This window comes from Cryptomeria japonica, chromosome 1 (assembly GCF_030272615.1).
Source record: "Cryptomeria japonica chromosome 1, Sugi_1.0, whole genome shotgun sequence".
Lineage (NCBI taxonomy): Eukaryota > Viridiplantae > Streptophyta > Pinopsida > Cupressales > Cupressaceae > Cryptomeria > Cryptomeria japonica.
In genome coordinates this window covers 533,154,872-533,176,768 of record NC_081405.1, presented here as the reverse complement: position 1 = coordinate 533,176,768, position 21,897 = coordinate 533,154,872, and positions in this window count along the sequence as shown.

The following is a 21,897-nucleotide window of genomic DNA, read 5'->3' as shown; positions in this document are numbered from 1 at the left end:
AATATCTGTGTTTATAGTTTTCAAATATGTTTATCTCATCAAATTTGATTCAGTTTTGTGCAAGATATGATGACTTTGGTGCAGGTCACTTGAAACCCTACCTAGGGTTAGCAGTTTTGGGAAAAATGTCATAACTTTTGTTTTAACCGTTGGCTCTTGCTATAACTTAGAGGAAATGTTTGTAATTAGCTTTTATAACATCTCAATGAAGAGATTGGATAAATTTGGTAAATTGCAAAAGTTATTAACGACTGTGTGTGGCAGATCATAATGAAAGTGTTGATCAAAATTATGAAAATGTTCTACATCATTCAAAGGGAATTATGATAAGAGATGATTCATGCATGATTTTCTTATATGGGCTCACCTTATGAAAGGAAATGTTTTAAATTGAAGGACAAAAGCACAATAAAATGTAGGCCTAAATCGATATTAAGAAATTAAAATTTAAAACTCAATAAGAAAAAGAAGCATTTTAATTTTAATAAGGGAAAACATATAAGATTAATAAATAATGGAAAGAAATGACTTCCATTTGGGACTTTCAATCATTTCGAAATTAGGTATTTTCCAAGTGTTAGACAAGGAACTAGGATATAATATGCTATTGGGTCATCCATGGATACATGCCATGCAGGGAGTACCCTCCACATTCCATCAATCCATCAAGTTCCCATTCAATGGAATTGAAATAACTATACAGGGAGACCCCGATCCTTTCAAAACTGCAATTACTTAAGAGTAGGTACGGACAACCAAGTCCCAATAAATCAAGATTCCACACTTACTCCATAGTTGGGATCCCTAGCAAAATAAGATACATAGAGTTGTGCACCATAAACACCCACTGCACCTCCATTGCAAATCAAGGATGAAGGGTGTGGATAATATTCTATTACTAGACCATCATTAACAAGACAATTATCTTTGTTGTAATGCCCATACCCTAGTCGGACTTTTAAAACCCGTTTAACCTTGATTGACTTCCTGTGTGGCATTCTCGAATGGTAGATTAACCGATATGCAATGTGTAGTTTAGATAATATAAATAAACTGAGCATACTTATTATTGTGTTTTTGCATCGATTCTCGTGTAAATGCAATTTTTCCTAACCCTTGTGATAAATCTTGAGCTAACATCTTCATTGAATATGTATTTGTATATGCATGCTTGTATGAATTCATGGGTGCAGGAGATTGCAGGTACAACACCGCTTAGGACAAGGTTCATCTCCTTTGGAATTTGCAAGGTTGAGTATGCTCGTTCATCTTTTGAATTCGGATTTAGTGGTCATATAACTCTCGTCTTGCCTTAGCCATGGTTAGGTGAGCATCGTGTGTGGATTCGTGGGCTTGCTCTTCAATGGGATGCGTGTCGAGTGATTTGGAGGACTTCCTCGATTTGCGTGCCATGCGCGAGGTAAGTGAGGTTTGTGATCCTAAGTATTAAATTTAAATTTATGAGTAGATGAGCGCATTAGAAATTTAGAAATTTAAATTGGTAGCTTCTTCTATATGATTAATCACTAATTTAAGAGATTGCTTTAAATTGTTATTGTAGCAAGCTTAAGGTATTTAACTGAGGTTAGTGTGCTCATTTACGCATTTGTAACTTTTATGCATTTGTAGTTGAGAAATTTGAATAAACAAGACTCTTGCATTAGATTAGTCATTTATTTAAAAATGTCGCTTTATTAAGTTATAGCGAGTTAATTTAATAGTTAATTTTAATAACTACGATTTTAATAAATTATGCATTTTAGAAAGGAAAATTTTTAAAGTCGTTTGGGAGATAGTAATAAATTACTCATTTTCGCATTTTGGAAGAAAAGGGATAAATTATTATTATTTAAACGAAAATTATTTCCTTTTTACTTGTATAGTTGACATAGTATAAAAAGATTGATTCTTAGAAAATTAAAATTTAATTAAAACGCCTTACCCGGTAAGTAGTCCCAAATTATAAATGTAGGCCTAAATCGATATTAAGAAATTAAAATTTAAAACTCAATAAGAAAAAGAAGCATTTTAATTTTAATAAGGGAAAACATATAAGATTAATAAATAATGGAAAGAAATGACTTCCATTTGGGACTTTCAATCATTTTATTTTTAAAAATAAATACCTAATTTCGAAATTGAAATTAGGGAAAAAATTAGGGCTTTCTTTTTAATCTGGTTTGGTAAGCATTTTGGGGGTCTTCTTGGCCTTTGGTTTTTTTTTTGGAAAAACATGGTTCTGGCAAGGGAGTTTGGGGATTTTGGAGAGAAATGAGGAATGAGAGCAGCTGATTTGGGAGCTCATCTTCATCAAAATCCCTTCCTGGAAAGCGTTTGGAGGTAAGAAATTTTGATCTCCCCTTTGTTTATGGTTATGCCCTCCATGAAATGCTGGAAAAAAAAACAAAAAACAGAGAGGATTGCTACCCATGAATGTTTATTAAGATTCAGTTTTCAGTTGGTTGTTGCTATGAAAATTCTGGAAAAATGTATTGATTATGAGGTTCTTTCAAAATAGGAGGTTTGTTTTTAGAATGTGGGTTTCTTCAAAAAAAATATAAGCAAAGAGAGAGGTTGCTGGAAAAAAATGTTTTTTCTTCTTAAAACCCCTGTCTGTGAGGCTGTGTGTTAAGCTTCTGGGAGTTGTTATATATTCATGACTGTTTTTTTTCTGTTTTTATTTTACCATACCAAAATATATTTAAAAAAAAACAAGAAACAAAATTTTTTTTTTAAAAAAATAACGCAGGTTTTTGTGCCCCCACGGCATTGCTACCAGTTGGTAGCGATCTGCTACCAAAAGGTAGCTAGGCTGCCAACAGTGGGGGAGGGCCCACGTGGATGTCCACGTGGGTACCCTCTCCCCCCTCTTTTTTTTTTGCAATTTAAAAATAGGGTTATTTTGTTTGTTTTTAATTAATTATTATTATTTGTTTATTATTTTCTATAATATGTTTTAAAAGAAAAAAATATATATATATATGCATGACACATATAAAAAAAGAAGAATTCAGTTATTTAGTGAATAAAAAAAAATTAGTTTAAGGGATTCGAATATAGTTGCTTTGATATAAATTAATTTTTAAATTTAGTATCTTATTTAATTTCAAACTAGTAAATAATATATTTGGAATTTGAGAAAGCAACATTTAGTAAATCTTTACGCTAATACACATTTTTAAATATAGTTAAATTATCCAAACCATAAACTCGACCGACAATTGTGGATAGAGATGATATGGGTAAACAAATGCATCTTCCGGGTGATGTCCTTGCAGTTTAATTTGCTGTAATTAAATTGGTTAGTTTATAGTAAGACTTGATATGCTAGTTTTGGTCATAAGTCAATCAAACCCTAGTTAGGGTACTGTCAAACAATAGAATTTTGGTTTGTTTGTCTTCTTTGTTATGTTTTAATTTGACCCGTTTTTAAAAGGGATCACTATGTAATAAACTAATGAGGTAGAGGAGGAATGGTGTATGTGTTCGCCTAAAAGGCAAGATTGTAAAGACATGTAATTATGTAACCTTAACTATAATAAATACCAAAAGGGTCTTGCAGTTGAGCAGACCTGGAGATGTAGCCCATCCGGGGTGAACTCCGAGATCATATTCTGTGTCATGCGATGTTTATAGCGTACTTTGTTTTATGTTTTAAATTATCTTGAATGGTTGTATTTTTGCAAAGTGTATGGTGTAAATTAAATGAATTCAAATTTAAATGTATAACATTTTTTCATACGGGTAAACGCAGTTATTTAAGTTCATAAAACGTTGTGAATTATGAATATGGCATGGTGTTTAAATATTGAAATTAAAGGGTGAAAAAAAAAAGAGTAAATGGGTGGTGTTAATTTAAATTGTAATAGTGGCATAAATCTAATTAGAATTACTTCATTGGATTAATTGTTAAAAAGTATGTTAAATGGAATGAATGTAAAAAAGGGGGAAACAAAGTTAAAAAAAAATTATGTCACAATTCCTAGATTGAAATTTAAAAGAAGAACATCATAGAAATATCTATCCTTCTACCTTAGTAAATGAATCACGCCATGTCAGTTATGTTTCATTACATTGGATAAAATTTGTTAAGTTATTTCACGTTTCAATCATAACCAATAACCCTCACCGGATAAATTTGTTAATCGTGTGGACTCAATCAAATATTCATGTTGTATATTGAATGAATATACTTAGTAATTTATGTTGTAATTTTGAATCATTAATCCTCACCAGATCATTTCTATAACCGGGTGAACCCAACTAGAAACCCCATATGTTAATCTTTTTAAAAGGAATCCCTCATGTTGCTAAGATTGAACTAGAAGGGGAAACGTCATGATAATTATGTTTCATTATATTGGGTATAGTGGTTTGGCTAAGTACGTTTAATCTTAACAAATCAACCTTACCAAAATTTAACTTGATAATTGGTGAAACTCATTTAGGCATTTACCTTCTTACCCTTGTAAATGAACATCGCCATGTTAATTGTAATTCACTTTATCAAATGAAATTACTTAGTTGTTTACATTTTAATCCTAACAAATAATTCTTTATCAGATTAATTTCATACAAGAGTGAACTCAACTAGTATCTATATTTGTAACCTTAAATAACGAATCCCTTATGAATGCTGAAATGGAACTAAAAAGAGAAGTTTTGGTATAGTTATTTAAACCTTAACCTTAATATATGTACCATCTCATATTAACTTCGTTATAAGAAGAGATATGCAAAAAGATAATTGTATTCTAATCCTAATAGAAGAACATCACTATGGTCTGATTATTCAAACCTTGAAATGATGAATGTAATCTCGTTAACGATACTTTAAATTGAAGGATGCTCTTGGGTGTTCTAATGCATATCCAACTTAATGAAGTTAGTCCATTTATTGCATTATTAAAAATTCAAATGAGATCTATGGCTACTCATACTTTACCCTTCATATATGCACTACAACTCATTAGTTGAATATGCATGAAACCAAATGAGGGGACTTCACTCTATTAATTGTGGCCAATCCTTAAGAAACGAAAATTCTTCTTATTAACCATGCTTGTTAATATTTAAGAAATATATATCAAATGTGGGTGAGTATTATAAAATCAAATGAAGGAAGCCTCGTTTAACTATTCGTAGCATCACCCTAAAAGAATGAATCGCGTTAGGCATACTTATAGCATTAAAGGATGATGTCAAGTGTAGATGGATATTTTAAAACTCTAATGAATGAACTTGGCTACATTTAAAAAGCTTGAACCCATTTGGAGACCTCCTAATGAACTTATGAATTAAAGTGCATTGAGTAATTAACCTCTCGATGGCCTCCTCACCAACCAAAGCAATTGGACGCTTCCTAAAATTATAAGATGACATACCATTGGACACATATAAAATCAAGAGCTATGCAATATCTCGTAATTAAGATATCCAGAATTAATGGATCTAATGACGCAAGTTGAGTTAGGTAAGATTATGTAATCACGTTAGGAAACTCCTTAGGATTGTTTGAGCCTTCCGCTGTGATAACTAAGTTGACAGATAACTCCATTGTATTTTAATGTCGTGTCTAATAATGAATTGAGTTAACTTCAATTTATCTTAATATTGTAACCTTTTTATTAACACTCTTAATTATTATTAAAAAAAAAAATTTACACTCTATTTGAGTGTTTTTAATTTAAACCCTCAGGGGTTTCCTGGCGGGGCATTACAGACCTATCAAAAGGATAAGGTCTGAGATCTTCCATAGTGTAACTCTTTTTCTCTTTACTTGACTGCATTTTCACCATTTTCTTTTTTAGATTTTGTACCTATTGAGCCAAAACCTCTGTTTGCATAAAGGGTATACTTGATGTGTGTGTATGAGTCACATATGGTGAAGATGTTGTATAGATAGGTATAGCTGAAGACATTTTTTGATTGTGGAGTTTGAAACATCCACTACATGCCGTAAAGTAGGAAAATTGTGATATTGTATTAGGTTGAGTAGATCCAAAGAGATTGGTATGTCCTTGTTGTGTCCCTTGATTACTAAAATTAGATCATGCATATATTGTCGTTGTCACTTATGAAGTGTTTGTCAATTATGAATTTACCATGGGTGTTGTTTGGAATGTAGCAGATGTGGTTCCTGACACTTGTTTTGAAGACATGGCAGCTTGTGTTGCATTTGATTGTGTTGATGTAGTTTGAGAAACTTTTGGCAGAGTTTGATGTTTTTGTTTGCAAAGCATTTGACATTTGAGTTGTATTTTGGTTTAAAGTTACCCTAGGTGGCAAGATTGCATAAATGTCAACACCCAGGGGTAATTTTGCTCCATTTTGGATCAAAAGGGAGAGGTAACTATCTCTTTTTTATTGATAAGAGCGTTGAGGACTGTTAGAACGTGTGGGTCTTGTTGAGCAAAATTAATCTTTTCTTGTGTTAATCTAGTTTGGATCTCTTCATTTGTAGGTAGTTGGTTTGTGTTTGTAGGTACCATAACACCCCCTCTTGATTGCAAATTTGAGTTTGTAGAGTAGTTCATGTTCCAAGTACGATTATAATAGGGGTCACTATTTGGATCCATTTGGGTTTTTGCCTTTTGAGATCATGTTAATGGCATGAATGTAAATCCAAAGTGATCTTGACTCTCTACGATGCACTAAAAAATGAGAGTGGTCTTGGGTGAATGCAAGAATTATGGAAGGACTAGCTGTGTATGCAATCTAAAAACGATGACACTCTATTGAGGATTCTGGTGAGAAACTTGCTCTTCCATCATAATCTTCTCAAGAAATTGTTGAACTTCTTATTGTTCTATTTGTTCCTTAATTTATTTTTAAAGTTATATTTCAAGCCATACCGATCTTTAGACTTATCTGTCTATAACAACTTTGACATCTTCGTATTGGGGAAGATCAATTCTTAATTCCCGAGAAAGATTATCCAAACCATCAATTATTTCTAATTGATCATCGTCTGGCCCAAGGTTGGGTTGTTAAAATGGGAACTCACCATCACCTTTTAAACCCATGCAACTGGTTTTCTCTTAAGACTTGTATTGGGTGATGAACTTAAATGCACACTATGCAAGGATTAATTTTGAGAGTGAGATGATAAATGTGTATTCTAATGCAATCTATTGGGATATGCAAGACTAAATTGGATCCTAAGAGGGATTTAAATGGATGCAACTTTGACAAAGACTATTTGGATGCACTCTATTTCTAAGTGAGGACTTGTGTAAAAACTTGTGCAATATGAGGACGCTAATGAGACTAAGTGTGGACTAAATGCATGGGACCTAAAATCACAAAAGGTAGCATATTCTTCATTTCTCTAAATGGGGAAATTTTATTTGATTTGTTGATGTCGATACATGATACTTGGCTATGTTGTATATGTTTTATCTTTTGAAAATGTTGCATAAGACACAATAGCAAAGCAAGACATCAATATGATAAAACCCATATAAAATACTATTTAAAAGATCTTTTCAAATCCTCATGAGTGTTGGGGTCTTTCCCCTTCTTGTTTTCGATAAATTTTGGCCATGCGATCATGAATAATACCACAACCCACATCTTGATACTCTGTCAACTTAAATAGACATATCACACCCTGGGGTGTGCTCCTTTTTTTGCCTTTGTTGAAGAAAAGACAATTTCTCCTCAATTGGCTTGTTTTCCTAGGAGATATGTGGTGAGTGTCTTGGGGGTGGGTTCTTCCACACCCTTGCATTGTAATATTACAAGTGTCTAGTTACTGAATTAGCTTGGCCACTAATTTTTAAAGCTTTTAATGAGGGTTCCGTTCAAGTAGTCACAATCAACAACATTTTCTACTCCATTAAAGGAGGTCTCCTAGTTCGTATAGGTTATGCTCTACAAATTTTTATGTGCCATATAGGCACTAAGGGAGGCATGATGCCATTGTGATAGAATATAACACTCATGGTTTTTTGTTTTTTTTTATAACAAATGCATTTATTTATAGTGGCTTTGATTACTTGGCTTTAGCTGTAGACACCTAAAATTGTCATGTCTAATTAAATAAATATTTTATTTATTTAATTACTTTAAGCCTAATTCTTCTATTAATTAAATAAATCTTTATTTATTTAATTAATTAATTTATCCTCTTCTAGCCTTATTTCTCATTTAAATAAATACATTTATTTATTTAAATTATCTTTTTCCTAAATTTATTATATTTATTTAATTGATCCCACTTCTTCTATTAATTAAATAAATCTTTATTTGTTTAATTAATTCATTAGCCTTTTCTACCCATGACACATGTCATTCATCTCTTAATTCATACACTACCTACCCTTTCATTATTTTCTTATTTCCTCTACCTACCCTCTAATCATAGCCGACCATTTATCTTTTACACCTCTTAATCTTATCCCTCCATTTATTATAGTGTCATCTATATAAGGAGATGCTTCCTTCATTATCAAACCCTGACTACTTGATCAAATGACGACACTACGCCTTTGCACTTTCATATGCAATCCTACTTGCAACCACACTTCCGTTCTTTGTTGAGCTCTTGTGCACATATAAAATCTGAGAGCAAATATATCAAGCAAGATCAATGGAGATAGGAAGAATGGAGATCCAAACCCTACTGGACATGTGATGGTATAATCTTTGTGATTTCATTTGATTTGCATTGTCTTAGGTAATCTTCATATGTTATGGTGGATCTTTGTTGTTGTTAGGCTAGGGTTTTGTGGTTGAATTCATTTAGTCTTTCAATATTGTTGTTTCCACTTTTCACCATATACATTTTGGCACACCCGGTGGGACACTTGTCCCTTTTGCATTTAACATCTTTTGTTATAGATTTTGTTTTGAAGTTGTAGATCTGACATTTTCGACAACATTTTGATATTTCGCGTCTGCGCACTTTCGGATTGCGTTTTTGATTTTATGCCACGTCTGTGACATCTGGAACTGCGTCTGCATCTTTGACAATATTTTATTTTTTTGTGCAGATTTTGGGAAACATGTCTATGTTCCGTAGTCACGTCTGTGAAGTCTTCAACCACATCTACGTTCGGGAGCCACATCTGTGCCAGATCTAGGCGTGTCTGTGTGTTCTCGCAGCGTCTGTGTCTGTGACAACTACATTTGTGTTCAGTTGTTGCATTTTTTATTTCATTGATTCAGTTTTTCATCATTTGGATTTCAGATCTGGTTTATTTTGAGCTAACATTTTTAGATCTAGCTAACAAAAGTGGTGCAGCTTGTCTTGAAAGCAAAATCATTTTGTTGAAGGCCCCTATTTCACAAAGTCTTTTGGATTTAAAAATTTACCTAACTTGTGTGCTTGTAGGAAGGGGTGATTATTTCAAACAATCCGAACTACTAATAGATCTTTGTTGCAGGTCCTTGGCAAGGGTTTTTGATATTTATTGTGTGCTTTGTTTTCATAGATTAGAAAACACTTCAATTGGTGCACTAAAATTGAACCATTGTCTTTTGTGTCTTGAGCAATAGGGTCTTTTTGTTTAATCTTTAGAGGGCCTGTCTCCCCATGTGGTCATTAGGACTACTAGTGAGGAGAGAATGACCCAAGTGGTAGCAAAAGAAAAACCATCTTCTTCCAAACCACTTTAAATAACTCTATCCATGGTGAAAACTATGGATAACATGTGCTGATTAGTTCATACCGACACTATGTCTCCCCATAAACCCGTTTGATCAAATTTATTTGATCATTTGTAGGGCGTAACCCCTACCGGCTGGGAGCCTTCTGTATTTACAGAGCTAAAAGTGCCACATGTATGGCCACACGAGTGGATGCCCTTACTAGCACCTTTTTAATTTAGAAGCTAGAATCCTTCTAGTTGTTGGGGCAGGAGGTCGGACCTCTGGTAGCGGCCCACACACATACGGTTATTATTAGAGATACAAAGTTCACCACGAGGAGTTTTCATGGGGACTGATGCTTGGCTGCCCCGAGAAGTGAGTGCCGAGGGTGGAGCTAGTGGGGTCAAGCATCTAAGTATCTGCTCTGAATAGCGTAGCCTCAGGGGAAACTCCATGTGGGATCAACAACTATTGTCTTGGCCAGCCATAAGAATTGTTCTTGACTTATTTTGAATATTCAAACATTCAAGACCAAACATCAAAACATTGTGTCTTTTGTGTCTTCAAGTGTATGCAAAACAATTTTACATCAAACAACACACTTTTCTTTGAGTCATTTTTTGAGTCTAAACACTTGCAAACACTTGCAAACATTGAGTCCTCATCAACACTGTGTCATCTTGTCATGAAAAACAGTCAAAAATTTTAGATTTGGTCACAACAAACAACTTCACAAATTGGAAAAATTGCACAAAGTTTGTAGAAATGCATCTATGTCTCACAGACTCGCGTCTGTGTCATCTAAACGCGCTTGTGAAGGGCATAAATGCGTCTGTGTCTTTTGAGCATCATTGCAACATCTCATAAACACATCTATGTCTGATAGAACCATGTCTGTGTTATTTAAACGCGTCTGTGTCTGACAGAATAGCGTCTGTGTCATTTAAGCACGTCTGTGAAGTATACAAGCACGTCTGTGTTCAAGATTGAAAACTTTCATAATTCAGCAAACAAGAACAATCAGTTTCAGACTTATTGAGCTTCCTAAGTATCTCTTTGGGGTTTTCATCTAGCATTCAACCTGTCTTTGGGTCTCACAAAGTCCATCATTGCTTTACACCTTACATTACATACACATTTGTCTAAACTTGAGTCAAAAGGTCACTTGCTTGTCCTTATCTTATTTTGTCAACACACTACATACAACAACATTTTGCTAAGTGGTCCCTCATCAAGGTCTATCACCTTTGGCTCTCATTTGGTCTTACTTAGAGTCAAGGTCAACTTACCTCATCAAGAGAAACTATCATCTCTTTGGAAGTCACACCTACTCTACTACATACATACTTGGTCTTACACTTTGGACATTGCAAGTACACCTTATATTCATTTACATTCCATCCAACTCTTGGTCTTCCATACTCTTTTCCATTTTCATCTAGTCTCGCACATCTTGGTCAACACCTAGTTCATGGTTGAAACCCGTTTCCAAAAATCTAGGAGAGAAGCTAAAGAGGCTCAAGAGTCTGCAAACATGAGTTCATATGAGTATGACAATGATATCTTTTTCAATTTTGATCATACTACATTACCTGACATGGATGTCTATAGAAACATTCCAAATGTTGAGAACATGGACACTACAAACAACAATGATACACACAATGACAATATGGACAACTTCTCTGTACATTCAGCAAAAGTGGAAGACACCATTATGAATGCCCATTTCAATCAATTGGTTGAGGAAATAATGAGGAGAGATAGAAAATACTTTCTACAAGTGATGGCACAAAGTGGAGCCAAGATACCTCATGATTTTGACATGTCTCAAATAATGGAAAATCAACCTTTGCAACAACCTCACCTCAACATGGATCAAAGGAGGCCTAATAGTGGAGGCAATAGAGGACCACATATGGTGCCTAAATGACCATCATCTTTGTTTAAAAAACTAGAGGTCCCATACACACATGGTCAAGCATATGATACTCACCTTCGCAGACCATTATGGAAGTCTTATGTAGAAAAATATGCTCAATCACATACTAAGGATCAACCACCAAAGCAATTGGATATTCAAAGGAATGCTCAAAATTTGGACATAAGGAAACCCCGTGTCAAATTTGGGGGCAACACACTAGAACAAACTCATGACATGCCTGTAGAGTATGGTATACATGAACAAAGCAGATATTCCATTCCTCAACATGACTCTATACCAAGTGGTCCATATATGCAACATCATTATAGACCTCCTCCATATGAACATGTGTATGATCAATATCATCCATATATGCAACATGCTCCTCCTCCACCCAGTGGTTCAGGCATGGGGTATGGTCCAAGAAGTCGGTCTCCACCTAAGAACAATTTGGAGCAACAAATCAGGGACTTACAAAAGAAAATGGAGGACATAAATACATCGAAGCCAACATACACAATGAGAGACATATGTCCTTATCCATTTGACAAGAGCATTCCAATGCCTCCTTTTCCTACACACTTTGTGACACCTAAGTTTGATAAGTATAGAAGAAAAGGGGATCCTAAGGCACACATAAGACAATTTTTCATAGCTTGCATTGAGGTAGTAGTAGAAGAGACATATTTGATGAGATTATTCCCACAAAGCTTAGGTGATCAAGCTATGGAATGGTTCTCCCAACTCCCACCTGGAATTAAGTCATGGGGTGACTTAGCAGAGGCTTTTATCCAACATTTCTCATACAACATAGAGATAGACATATCAATCACTACTTTGTGCAACACCAAGCAAAAGGATGGAGAGTCTTCTTCATCATTTTTACAAAGATGGAGGAATATAGCCAGCAGATGCTCTTGTGAAATTCCACAAAAACAAATGGTAGAGATGTTCACCCAGAATGTTAACAAGGACATTAGTTATGACTTGAGAAAATCTTGCTTATCCACCTTCAAAGATGTCATTGAAAAAGGCTTAGCAACAGAGAAAGTCCTAATTGAACAAGGAGTCATTAAGATATTCAAGGAAAACAAAGATGACTTTAAAGGAAAAGACAAGCCAAGATTTTGGAACAAAAACAAGAACACAGTCAATGATGGTGTTGTTGAAGCCAATACAGTGCGAACCAAAATTGTTTTTTCGGGATCAAGCTCTACAAATAATCAAGTGAATACTCAAACAAATTCAAAGTCACGAAGGAAGTACACTCCATTGGGAGAACCACTTGAGTCAGTTTTCAAGAAGCTAGTGGCAAACAAAGTAATCACAGTTCCAAATTTTCCTCCATATGAGCCAAAGGTCAAACCAAATTGGTGGAATGGTGATGAGTATTGTGAATTTCATAAGAGCAAAGGACATAAAATAGGAAATTGTCATCGACTGAAGAACATCATACAAGATCTTATTGATAGAGGTGACATTGAGATTGAAGGACACTCATCCAATCAAGAACATGAAATGTTTAAGGAACCATTCCCAAAACATGACAAGGGAAAAGCTATAGCCACGGATGACCAAACCAACTATACCAGAGCATCCTATAACTATGATTCCACTATCAATCACATTTTGATGGACAATTATGTCTCTACCATTATCATCAAGGATAAAACGCCTGAGAATTCTACCCAGAGACCCAAGATCATCCTGAAAGGAATTGGATCTTCTTCTGAACCTACCTCTGAATGTAATGTTACAACTCATTGAGATAAATTCACTTTGCAAGGTGCTCCAGCTAAAAACACCGCTTCTTCATCAACCAAAGTTGAGTATGACCTTGTAGAACAGTTAGGGAAGACACCCACGCTCATCTCCATCCTTGAGCTCTTACGCATATCCTCTGCATATAAAGCTATTCTTGAAAAAATCTTGAGAGACACTACTATCCCTACTGATCTGAACATGGACCAATTTTAAGCCATGGTGCAATACCTTTCCATTCCACACTCCCTTACATTCACAGAAGCCGACAATGCCTCCGTGAGTCAACCACATAATACACCTTTACACATTGAAGCTTTCCTACATAAACATCGAATAAAGTGAGTCTTGATAGATGGAGGAGCAGGTATAAACATTTGTACATTGAGCACTATTAAACAATTGGGATATTCTAATAAAGCTATAAATTCTACAAACAAAATTACCATCAAGGCATATAATGACGAAGAGAACTCATCCAAAGGCATAGTCACCTTGCCTCTCAGAGTTGGGCCAGTTACAAAGGATGTGGTTTGTCATGTCCTTGATCTAGAGCTTACATACAATATATTGCTAGGACGTCCATGGATTCATGAGATCAGTGTAGTCCCATCTACCTATCATCGATGCATCAAGTTTCCACACAATGGAGTTGAAGTGACTGTCAAAGCTGACCCAAACCCATTCATATATTGGAACAATTTGTGACCTAGATTAGAAATAACAATCTTAGTCAATCGAGAAGTTGTTCAATCTTCAACATATGTGGATCCAGAATCCTTGAAAGCTTCTACATCCAAACAAGTAGAGATCAAAGAAAATTTCAAGTTTAAAGACATGGGATGTGGTGAGTATATCTTTCATGTTGATCAACTCCCACTATCTCCTAACACATTTAGTCGACAGGAAAAATCTATAAACAATTTGCAAGCAATTAGGTATGAAGCACCTAGTGTTGTGGCTACTAAGTCTGAATGCAAATCTCCTCTAGTAGTGCAAGCAGCTCTTGATATCAATAGTCCTAAGAGTGGTTCCAGTGAAGAATCTATTGAGCGTATCGCCAACCCTCTTGAGAACTCACACAGCTTTACCATATCATCTACTCATTCCATTTCCATTCCTCTCCTAGACTTGGATCAACAAGAATTACAAAAGCCCTTACCAATTGGGGATCAAAAATCAAGCTTTGAAAAGAAAAATATAGAAGTCAAAAATAGAGAGAAGTCCTTTAGTTCAAATCAAAATCAAAAGCTATTGGACTCTGCAAAAATTAAAGTCAAGGATAAAAATCCTATGAAATAAAAAGAACAAGAGTTGATCTCCCCTAATATCAAAATAACTGGGGGCAAAAGTTCTAAAATTTCAAGTCAAAAAGTATACTTGTTGATCCTAAGTCTCCATCATGCTATCCTGCTTTCACTTCTTTTCGCAATCATAAGCCTTCATCACTCATCCACTTGTTCTGCACATCCTTTCCCTTCTGGCGATACATCATGGACTTTTAATGGAGCTTCCTTGAGGGACTTTGTTATCAGGGATGCCCAAACTTCTTTAGGTGACATGCATATGGGCCTATGTATTTCATACACTAGTAATTCTATCTCAGTTCCTTTATCAAGGAAGACAGTTGCTCGAGCTACATATCATTTAGTCAAGGAACAATGCAGTTACAATCACAAGGTAAAGCCTCACACATTTGAGGTGGGTGACTTAGTTCTCAAAGAAAATCCTAAAAATCAGCAAGATAGAGAGAAGAAGGGCAAGTTCAAACCAAACTGGCTTGGTCCTTACATCATTACAACACTCTATGGATCTGGTGCATATCATCTCTCAACCACAGAGGGTGAACCTTTGGAGGATCCTATCAACAACATTCATCTTCGCAGGTTTTACACATAGCTCTTTAGAGTATCCCAATTCGGAAATACAAAAAAATCATAAAAACAAAAAAAATCGTTACTTGGTGAAAACTTGGCAAACAGGCGCCTTGTGACAACAAAAATAAAATAAAATAAAAAAAGTAAAGAAAAACATTTCATCCAATGGTGAAAACCACTTCGGTGGTGCCTTGGGCAAGTACCATGGTGAAAATTAGGTCACCGACGCCATGTGTAGAGACATTGCTCCTCCCTCCTTCAGGATTCTATTTCATCCTTTCACTTTGCACACACTCACATCCTATCCATTCATAATAAACTTACCCATTCCCATCATGGCTTGTTATTGATCTACCCAATATTGGTTCACCATTCATAATAAACATTCCTTTTCACCCCTTTTCCATCCATAATAAATCAGCTCCTCTCTGTGGCTAAGGCAAATCCTACGTCTAGTGATGGGTGTGGAACTGAGAGCATCACATTTCTCGAGGAGTACAGTTTCTTCCAACTTTCTTTAGTCTATATGCGCACAATCCACAATAAAGCAACACTTGCATCGCCAATTCACAATAAAGTTCCGTCTTCTTTGCAATAAAGTATCAGTTGTATGGATTCAGTTAGTTTTAGATGAGACACAACAACAACAATGGGCATCAACAAATCATATCTTTCAACAGACTCAGACAACATATGGTTCAGTGCTATCTATCATTTTTGTGAAAGTAAACATTGTGACTACAATCAAATAAGACTTATATAAGTGACAAGAGACACTAAAATTGAGGACTATAGTGGATGTTTGTGTCGAGTCTTGGTTTTTCTTTTGATTTTATCTTTTGGTGACATGTCTTTTAGCTTTTCCAGGATGTCTTTGACTAGAAAGGCGAGGATGGGGTATCGTCACCTATTTTTCTTTTGCTGTTTGTGGATTGTTTCTTAGTAATGCTATGACTTGTCCAAGGATATGAGGACACTATGAGTCTAGTATGAACTGGGGCATTCTTTGTTTGTGACTATCTTATCTCCATGCAAACTGGTACAATGACTTTCTGGGTCGAACATATGTCTTGATTGTCATAACCTATTTTGCCATAATAAAGCTCAATGATGATAACACACAAGAAGCTCTTCCACTTTCATATCTTCTATCTTCCATCCCCATTTCTTGATTGACCTCTAGCGTCCTTCTTGAGTCCGTGTAGCCTATTATCACATGAATGAGTATAATGACACGCCAAAAACATTTGAATTTTATGTAGTTGCTCCTGCATTAACACATATTAGCATTTCATACATACATATAGATATTACAATTGCATCACATCCTCCACACAACACATATGATCACATTTTACATTCTCATCATGTAAATAGTCATTTGCATTCTCATATTCATCTGCATTTCATACATTCACATTGGCATAACATATTTAAAACATAAAAGAACAAAAATATTGCATTGCATCATATACATATTTGCATCCATATCATAACCATCACATAGAAACATAAGCATCACATAAAAAACATCTCATCACATAGGTACACATGCATATAACTACCGCAAAGATGAATCATCTCATATATATATAACCAAAAGTGTCATGATACAATGATGTCAAAAACATATGGCTACAAAATCACCCGAAGGTGTCTACATCATCATACAAAAATGGTACAAAACTGATACATAGGGAGCCCTCTATGGCTATGATGAACTCCCTCCCTCGGAGCTGCTTGGCTTCAATGGAGTCTGAGCCCTAGAAGGACCTACCCCAGGATCATCTCTCCTGCCCCCTCTATCTGGTGGTGGTGGAGGACCCATAACCCCACCACTGGATGCCTATCTCCTCTGGCTCCCTCCTATAGTCGTCACTATCCACGATGGTCTGTGGAAGCTCCTTGCCCATTTCTCTGGTGGCACTGCCCCATAGTATAGGTCTCGCCAATAACCTATCTCCTCCCTAGCCCACAACCAACCTTCGTTTCGCCCTGTCTGGACATAGGAACCCACTGATCACTCCTCCTAGCACTGCTGGTAGTGCTAATCCGGTCTGTGTCATCATGTCCCATGCCACATGTCCAACCCTCATCTCTAGTCCCGGATCCTAGAACACTCATCTTAGGGCCTCCCTATCTCTATCTTGATCATAGGGTATCAGCTTCCCATCGATCGGTATCCTCAGAATCTTGTAAACATCCTCCAAGGTGACTGTCATCTCACCCATCGGCAAATGAAAAGTGCATGTCTCAGAATGCCATCTCTCAACAAGTGCAATTAGCAAACCCATGTTCACCCGAAACTTAGGCACATACAAAATGTATCATAGACCCATAACCTCAATAGTTTCTCTATCCTTAAATGTCAACTCTGGTCATAATCTTTGTGTCGACGGGAATCTCTCTCATGAATCCAGCATAGGCAAGTACTCCTACAGTCAAGCAAAGCAATCATGTCAGTCAAAGTGACACTCACTGCTCATCACAAAGTGTTGCTTTTATCCTAGTGGTACTCCCTGTTCATCACAAAGTGCTGCTCCTAGTGACACTCACTGTTCATCACAAAGTGTTGCTATCTATCCCAGTGACACTCACTATTCATCACCAAGTGTTGCTATCTATCCTTGTGACACTCACTGTTCATCACAAAGTGTTGCTTCTATCCTAGTGGTACTCCCTATTCATCACAAAGTACTACAAGTTTTGCACTCCCTGTTCATCACAAAGTGCTGCTCATATTTGCACTCCCTGTTCATCACAAAGTGCTGCTCCTATTGGTACTCCCTATTCATCACAAAGTACTATGTCTTGGTACTCACTGTTCATCACAAAGTGCCTTGATCTATCCTATCCTAGGGCCTCTGCTTGAGTGTATCCTCTTGAGTAGTTTCCTAACTGGCAACATATGTTCTATCACATAATTATCAAACCTAGCCCTATCTTCTATCCTAGTCTTCCCTAGAGGACCTGCTTGAGTGTATCCTCTTGAGTAGTTTCCTAACTGGCAACATATGTTCTATCACATAATTGTCAAACCTAGCCCTATCTTCTATCCTAGTCTTCCCTAGAGGACCTGCTTGAGTGTATCCTCTCAGCAGCTTATCCAATCGACAGTGTATGTTCATCACAGAACTACCAATTTGACCTTGAAGACATAAACGTGCCTTCATGACATAAACGCGCTTACAGACTGTACAAATGCGCCTGCTCTGTACAGACGCGCCTGAAATACACAGACGTGCCTCTGTTCTGCACAGATGTGCCTGTCCTACACAAATGTGCCCACATTTCACAAATGCGCCTGCACAATGTAAACTCGCTCACATCTGGCATAGACACTTTTCCCAGCATAGACGCTCCTGGCACAAACGCAGACGCGCCTGGCACCAACGCAGACACACCTACACATTTTTGACATTTTTTGACATGATCCTAAAGCGCATTTATTACACTACCTAGCATGCATTGATGACAACAATTAATGCGACAAAGTACAAGGAGGTTTTGAGGTACTCACCGGTTCTCCTGCATCTACTGGCCTCTGAAATCGACGAACGTGATCGAATCTATGAACCAATACCATCGCTGCTGACTACTGCTACTCTATTCTCTCTCTGCACTCTGATCTCTTGGATGTGTGGATGACAATGAGGATGTATTCCCCTCATGGTCTATCTTATAGACTACCCTAGCCCTAGCCCAAGTCAGTCTTCTTTATCTCGTGACTCTATCAATCTATCTGGTCAACCCTTTCTAGCCTTTCTTTCTTATCGAGAGATTGTCTACGATCTTTCCAGACATTTTCATCCAATCTCTCGAGGGGGCATATCATTCCCATCTTGGGGCAACTTTGTATCAGTTCATATTATCTTCTTTGAAAGAACGTGACAAGCTGCATTGTCTCAAAGAGGGGCAAAATGTAGACACCTAAAATTGTCATGTCTAATTAAATAAATATTTTATTTATTTATTTACTTTAAGCCTAATTCTTCTATTAATTAAATAAATCTTTATTTATTTAATTAATTAATTTATCCTCTTCTAGCCTTATCTCTCATTTAAATAAATATATTTATTTATTTAAATTATCCTTTTCCTAGATTAAATAAATATTTTATTTATTTAATTGATCCCACTTCTTCTTTTAATTAAATAAATCTTTATTTATTTAATTAATTCATTAGCCTTTTCTAGCCATGACACATGTCATTCATCTCTTAATTCATACACTACCTACCCTTTCATTATTTTCTTATTTCCTCTACCTACCCTCTAATCATAGCCGACCATTTATCTTTTACACCTCTTAATCTTATCCCTCCATTTCTTATAGTGTCTTCTATATAAGGAGATGCTTCCTTCACTATACCCTGACTACTTGATCAATTGATGACACTACGCCTTTGCACTTTCATATGCGATCCTACTTGCAACCACACTTCCATTCTTTGTTGAGCTCTTGTGCACATATAAAATCTTAGAGCAAATATATCAAGCAAGATCAATGGAGATAGGAAGAATGGAGATCCAAACCCTATTGGACATGTGATTGTGTAATCTTTGTGATTTCATTTGATTTGCATTGTCTTAGGTAATCTTCATATGTTATGGTGGATCTTTGTTGTTAGGCTAGGGTTTTGTGGTTGAATTCATTTAGTCTTTCAATATTGTTGTTTCCACTTTTCACCATATACATTAGCCATTTCCACTTAGGTTGTTCGCCTCTCATTGGCCTTATGGGCTTCTCAAGAGGGCAGGCTTGCTAAGGGTTTTATCCTAATGCAAAAATGACAAAAAGCATAAATGGTGAGTGTTGTGTAAGGGGGAGCTAGTGCCACCAAATCTCTTTCCATCCACCTTGTTTTAGTATTTGGAGAAATTGGAGTGGGGACTCAACAAGTATTATCCTCTTTATAGCCTAGGTTGTGCATGTTTACAAGTGTTTTCGATTGTGTTGAGATCCATGGAAATTGGGCTAGTTTGGCCTATAAAACATACACATTTTCTCTCATACTTTGAAAACAACACCTTTAGACATTGTATCTTCTTGTTTGTCATGTTTTCTTGCCACAAAACATCCACATTGATGTTTGGTCACTTTTTAACAACATCAAAATTTAGGACAAAATTCAAATTTTTTGCCAGAAACACGTCTGTGTTCATTTCTAGTGTGTATACAATCTATTTCTACATTTGTGTCATTTTCTCATGCCTATCAAAACATAACTAAGGAAAACATCACCAATAGTGAAATCACATTTATGCATTATCTTATTGTATTTGTGTCATATTTTGACATGTATCTACAACTTGTTATCACATATTTGAGTAGAACTGAGAATTACATTGCAACTTTGAAACTGTGCATCTGAACTCTAAAACTACATATAGAAGATATCTTGACGCATTTATGAATTCATATCGCGTTTATGTTTATGAGATTATCAGAGCTTCCCCGGTTGATTACATAGGATTCCATTTGGTCAACCATTATCTTGTCATGACTTTTCATTCATTTTTAGACATTTTTAGACATCACCTTCAACCTCCCATTTAAATTTTCCAACTAGAGTCAAAAGGTTGCTTAGTAGTCCCTAGCTTATCTTGCAAACATATCACATACATTTTCTAGGTGGTTCCCACATAAGATTTATCATCTTGGGTACCATTTGGACATCTGTAGTTAAGGTTAACTTACCTCATCAGGAGTTTTATCATCTCCTAGGAAGCCACACCTTTCTTTAGATCATTAAATTTATCTCGGGATAACATTTTGGGACATTGCAAGACAACCCTAGTTTCATTTCCATTTCATCTCCCTCTTTATCTTCCATAGCCTTCACATTTATTCCATCCTCCATTTCTAGCCTAGGTTAGTTCATGGTTGAAATATATTCACAAAGGTCTAGAAGAGAAGCCAAAGAAGCTCAAAGATATCTCAACATGGAAACATATGAGTTTGATGGTGATTAATTTTACAACTCAAAACCCTTTTAGAATCACTATAATCCACTAGATATTGACAATGAGTCCATTGCCACTACAAATATTCAAGACACTATATCCGATGTGCAGTTTAATAGATTGGTTGAAACAATCATGAGAAGAGACTGTTAATAAATTTTATAAACATTCATTCAAAGTGGGAAAATATTACCCCATTACTTAGATGTGACACAAATATTGGAAGATGATCCCAATCAAGCTAATTCTAGTTGTAATGATGGTGTTGTTGGCAACAACAATGAAGGAAAAATGAGAGGGGGTTGAATGAATTTTCACCGGATTAACAAATTAATCACAATCTCATATATGATTAACTGCAACAAGAATAAAGACAAACACAATAACAACAACACACATTACACCAAGATTTTTGACATGGAATACTTGGTTTAAGTGAAAAACCATGGTGGGAACTTACCCACAATAAGATGACTCTATAGTAGTATGTGTAAATATTATAATGGGCAATTCACATGCATTCAGAAACACTTCCTAGATCCCACTACTCAAAATATAATGACCTAGAAGGCTACAAACCTTAGGGAAGGTTCACTACCTTACAATAATATTCAGACTACAATCCGCTTAAGATGAACTGAAAGAATAACATCTCCAAATGCCTGATGACATTTCCGGTTAAGCACAATTGTCTTCCCTGCAACACACTCTTCTCTACACTTCACACCAAAAGATAAATTTGCTTCATCACACATACACCACTCTTTGATAATG